Here is a 6000-nt window from a genome sequence, read left to right on the forward strand (position 1 = left end):
CTTCTTCTATCTTCCTTCTTTTTCTCATTTCTACCTCCTTATTGTTGAGCAGCTAATTGAAGCGGTGAGGTGCAGGTGCACTCCTGGAGGATGAGGAGGAGGAGGAGTAGGAGGAGGAGGAGGAGGAGGAGAGGAAGGTGAAGGAGGAGGAGGAGTAGAAGGAGATGGAGGAGGAGGTGAAGGAGGAGGTGGAGGGGAAGGAGGAGGTAGAGGAGGTGGAGGAGGAGGAGAAGGAGGAGGAGGTGGTGGAGGAGGATGAGATGGAGGAGGTGTCGGAGGAGGAGGAGGAGGAGGAGGAGGAGGAGGATGAGATGGACGAGGAGGAAGGGAAATTGTTGGGAGCTAGAGGTTTTAAGCGCCCACCCATGTATATAGTGAGGTCCACGTTATAATGGCAGTATTCGATTAACATTGGTGTTGCTATCCTTGTCCATCATTCGACAAACCAGATAGCGCTATCCTTTTCTAGCTCGTTTTTTAACAATGTAGAAATATAATTAATTTACAAAATATTTCATCCCAATCATAAAAATGTAACATTAATTTAATAATGGAAATATTTCTCTTGGCGGATAAAATACAACTGATCTTTTTAACAAGAATAAACAGTTAATAATTCATCAGCTATCAGTGGCAAGGCAGAGAATCGGCATCGCTGTTCTTTTATCTCTCTCCACTGCCATCATTATAACTTGGACCTAACTATAGCAGTGTAGGCGCTGAACAATAATAGAATCAACCAACATTAAGTTTTAATGGTCTGGAGCTTCCAGCATTCCAGCATCTCTCTAAGCTTCAACTTCTTCTTCTTCATTTCGTTATTGTATTGCTATATAGTAGCCCACTTCCTTTCTCACGGATATCATTTGAGGTTGTGTAGTTTTATTTATTCAATCTACGTTAATTGACCGAGCGAAATGAGGTCTGAGACTCAAGTCGACAGTTTTGCATTTCTCTTTAGGTTTATATTAATTTTTGTTTATATGTTCCACATTTACAGCGAAAAGCAGCAATAGATTTTCATGAAATTTGATAGTTGACCGAAGCGAAGCTGAGGTCTTAGTTTCGACTCGATCTTTTTTGCCTGTTTGTTTGTACCGCAGTTACAGTCGCATTTATTGTCCGATTTGGATGAAATTTGGTACGCAAGTTCTTTGAAACAAGGCGCAGAAACGTATGTGTAACGATTTTTGATAAGACCTCTGTTTTTTTTCGTAATATCTAAAAATCCGCATTCTAACCTTCATCCAGAAAGGATGTGTCTTTGAAGATACAGCAATTCATATTCATACTTTTTCGCAATTGCTTTTATGATTACATGGTAGCCGAGTCGGTAAGAGCGTGGACTCCACTCTGTGGGACCCAGGTTCAAATCTCGTTCGTACCAGAATTTTTTTGCAGATGGATAATACTAATACAGTAGCCTCTCTCTTATCCGGACTCATCGGGACTGAGGCCAGTCCGGATAACGTTTTTTCCGGTTAAACCGACGTTCCCTCAAAGTCGTTAAATTGGTACGCATATTTTGTAGTTTATAAGCCAATAATGACTTTTACGTAAAAATAATAAAACTAGACGCTTATTATGATATCTGTGAACACAAAACACAAGAAAATAGTCTTTCCCCGAGAAAAGTTGTAACAGCAGTTTCCATTTCCTGCCAATCCAGTCCGGTTGAACCGATGTGCTGATAATTATTTTCCGGTTAAAGAGATGTCACTTCCGTGGAGTGTAGCCGGTTGAACCGATTCCGGTTAAAAGGTGTCCGGTTAAGAGAGAGGCTACTGTATTATTGTTTTTCTTATTCTAATAAATATCATATAAAATAAATTATTATGATTAGATAGGATAATTGAATTGAAACATATTATTATTATTATTAAATGATTTATCAAATTAATTGGATAAATTATTAAAAACAAATCTTTATGGAGTCCAACACTCCCGTTGTAGAAAACAAATTGTATGTAAAGGTATAAAGGTAATTTTTTTGTGTAGTTGAGAAGTTGATATTGTGGTAATAATTAATATTAAATTAAAAAGACTAAGAAATTGTCAAAAAACCACAGATTTATTGATACTTAGAAAGACCGGTTTCGGTGATTACACCATTGTTAATCTCTGATAAACTCTGATAAAAACCGAAACCGGTCTTTCAAAGTATCAATAAATCTGTGGTTTTTTGAAAATTTCTTAGTGTTTTCCATTCAAAAGATAAAATTTGTATGTATTTGATAATAAAGGTACCTCCTTGATAAGTCCGGTGTCCCTGGAAACAGTGTTTCTAGCACTTTCAATGGAGAAAATAATAGATGACATTGCTAAATCTTCACAATATACTGTACTTACTGTACTGGCCCTTCTCATTAGATTGAATGTAGTATTCATGAGCGAGGTCTACTGTTCGCAGAACTACTAGTTATGTTCCTTCTTGAAATTCGCGTCGACGTATACATAAGGTTTTATTAAATTTTGTATTTTAAGGATAACACAAAAGGATAAGGAGTCTCCTTCGAATGCCAATATTACCGTAAAAATCAGACTTCAGAATAGGTCTAAGTATTATTCATCATAAATCAGCTGTCAAGTGGATTATTAATTGCATGCAATGACGCATGCAATTAATATATCAATGTAACTTGGTAATAAATCAGCTGTCGTGTGGTTTATTAATTGCATGCGTCTTTGCATACAATTTTTATGCACTATTAAAAATGCACTATGCATTGCATGCAATGACGCATGTAATTAATAGCTAAAATAACATAGTATTTTCTCTCGACCTTTCTCTGCTTTTAATTCGGGATGACCTGTCTCGGGTTGTCAGTATGTAGATTATCTTTTGATGTTCCTATAACGATATCTCGCCGACACGTCATACAGACAGGATTTACTCTGATGGACAGTATAAGAGGAGGCTGCGGTTTATAACTGCGCGAGGTCTACTGTTCACAGAACTACTAGTATACGCTATTTTAGTAGAGAATCTCTGGAGCAATATTAGAAATAGAAGAACGTTTATCTCTTAGACGGTAGGCTCCTGTACTTGGAGCTCGACTCAAATCATAAGTTATTTCTTGAGTTATATTAGTATTATTAGTCGTAGAGCTCCCGAAGTGGAAGACGCTGAGTAAAATCATGATCATCGATTTTTATTAGACTTGGCGGTTTTCTTGTTCGCCCACCAGCTTTTCATTCTCTGAGAAAATGCAGCTTTTCTTTCTTCACTCCATCTTGTGCCAACTCTTGGTGCTTTTATCTCTGGAATAATTTCCATTTGTTCACTTTTGTTTTGAAATTATTTCTATTTTTAATTTCATCATCAGTAATTCCTGCCAAAACTAGATCTTTCTTAACATTCATATCCATCTCCTCCATAGGCAAGCGAAGCTACATATTTTACTATTTTTTTGTGATTCTATGGTCAGGAGCCTCATGATATGACCATAGAATTTTAGACGTCTTTTTCTCATGTCTGTTACAATATTGAATGTTGCTCAACTGTGCTATTTTTCTGTAATCTATAACCATTCTCAGTTAATCTCGGACCTAGAATTTTTCTAATTATTTTCCTTTTTCTTTCTTCAAATTTCTTGATCAGCTTTCCTGTTGAGATTTAGGGTCTCACTGGCATATAGCATTGATGGCTTTATTACGTATTAAGTCTAATTTTAGTGTGAAGAGACAAGCATTTTTTATTGTAAATGGATTGCACCAGCCCTAGCCTTTACGAGCTTTCTTTATTCTATCTGCTGTGATAATCGCTCCGAAATAACCTCTACTAAATATTTAAAACTTGGAACCCTGTTGATTGTTCCATATTTAGTTTGTAGTCTGGTAACTTCTAGGTTTGTGGTTGTGAACACTGTTTTTTCGAAGGATATTTGTAAGCCAACTTTTTCTGCACATTGAGTTATATTTCTATAGTAAAATTAACGTTATATTTATTTTTTTTCTTGGATAGAACAGACAATACAACAGTCGGAAAAGAAAAATAACTCGGGCTATTGCCCAAAACTTCTTCAAATTTCTAATTTTGTCTCAAATTGTCCAAATATTATGTAGGCTATGTCCATTTCAATTTCTTCACCAAATCATCAATAACGTTATATAGAGTCAGGAACCAATTAACACTGGTTTGATAACCTTGTCTGTCATTAGACAAGGCAGATAGCTCTATCCTCTTCCACCCCCGCACCGTTGCCAAATCGTTCATAGGCTACAAATGAATATATGTTGAATAACATTATATTCTTTCTCAAGTATGGAAGTATATTATTAAATCATTAAAAAATATATATCTTCTTGACGAATAAAATACAATTGATCATTTTTAACCAATTTTTGGACAATTTCTATAAAAATTGGGAATGGACAGTTTTGGGCTCTAAGGCTGTTGTTCATTGACCAATCATTCATAGTTGAGAATAATATTATTTATATAAATTTATAAATCGACTAAATATATTTCAGCAGATGTACCGGTACATAGAAGGCAGTCACAAGACAGAGAATCGGCAACGCTGGTGTCCTATCTTTCTCTACTATGATTATAACATGGATCTCACTATATAGTTCGTACTCGAGCCAAACCCCCTACCACCTTTAAACATCATACATGGAGTCATGGAGTCACCCAGAATATTACACATCCTTCTCTCTCTATTCAACACTGTATCACCCCTCAAACTCTTGAGTCGATGTTTTTGCAACAGGCAGGAGAACATCAGTTGTAATCTAAACTAGGGGTTGAGATGAGGTAGTACACGAATCGTTTGTATAGAAGGTACATGGTTTTTCCCCATCAATTGCATGTTTCTCCTTTTCTCTCAAGTATGTCTCCACTGTTAATTTCTACACTCTTTGTTCTTTTTAACCTAGATGGTTTAGCTTGAAGCTTTTGTTCCTCCTACATCAACTTTATTCCAACTATTATATCATATCGATTTTCTAATTATTGGGAATTAACTTTTTCTTTATTTTTATCCATATAATTATTTACTTTTCTCTGTTAATTGATTTAACTCTGAATGATTTATCGTTTCTATGATTTGGTTTTTACTTATTGATATTTTTAGTCTTAATTTTTTTTTCGCTTAGACATAATATTTCGTTTGAATTTTTAACTTTTTTCTACGGTTAAGTGCTGAAGGGGAGGTATCCTTGATACCCTCTCTGAGAATGGACTTCTTAAGGTCCAAACTTCACCGTTTCATGTGAAAACATTACAGTAGTACCTTAACTTTTGCATTTTTTATCACTTTTCTTGCTCAATATTATTGTAGAACTCATTAGTTTAATATGATTCACCATGTCATTTTACCGCTACTGGTATTTATTTTTAACGCTAGAACGTAAGTTGAATTATGTTTTGTTAAACACATGAATAAAGGAATCCGAATCTGAATCTGAATCAATTTTTCTGATTGTTTCTATCGATTGCATTTTACTTTCTTTCCACTCAAGTAAGTTTTCACTGTTAGTTTCTTTACTTTCTGTCCTTTTTTGCCTGAAAGGTCTGGTTTCAGGCTGTTGTTCCTCCTCCATTATTGTCATGATTTGACCTTGTATCAATCATTCATAGACTATATTCTCAGTGGAGTTTGAATAACAACATGAACTCTGGACTGCTCTAAAGAAATTTGGAGAAGAAGTAGTTTCGGGCGGAAAGCCTGTTATTTTATTTCACATTATGTAACTCAATATTATCATAGCCACCTCTAATACAAGGCCCCGGCCTACGATATTGCAACGTCGCAGTGTAGGCCTAGAATCTAATATATGATTGGTGAAAAAGATTTAAAAGAATACCAGCTGATCTTTTTCACCAATCATGTAGCCTATTAGATTCTAGGCCTACACTGCGACGTTGCAATATCGTAGGCCGGGGCCTTGTATTAGAGGTGGCTATGATATTATTCGTTACAAGTGGTAATTGAGTGGAATATTTCTAATTAATTTATTTATTCAAGCCATCTAAATTCAAAATTTATAGTTTTC

Source organism: Nilaparvata lugens, chromosome 11 (genome assembly GCF_014356525.2).
Source record: "Nilaparvata lugens isolate BPH chromosome 11, ASM1435652v1, whole genome shotgun sequence".
Taxonomy (NCBI): domain Eukaryota; kingdom Metazoa; phylum Arthropoda; class Insecta; order Hemiptera; family Delphacidae; genus Nilaparvata; species Nilaparvata lugens.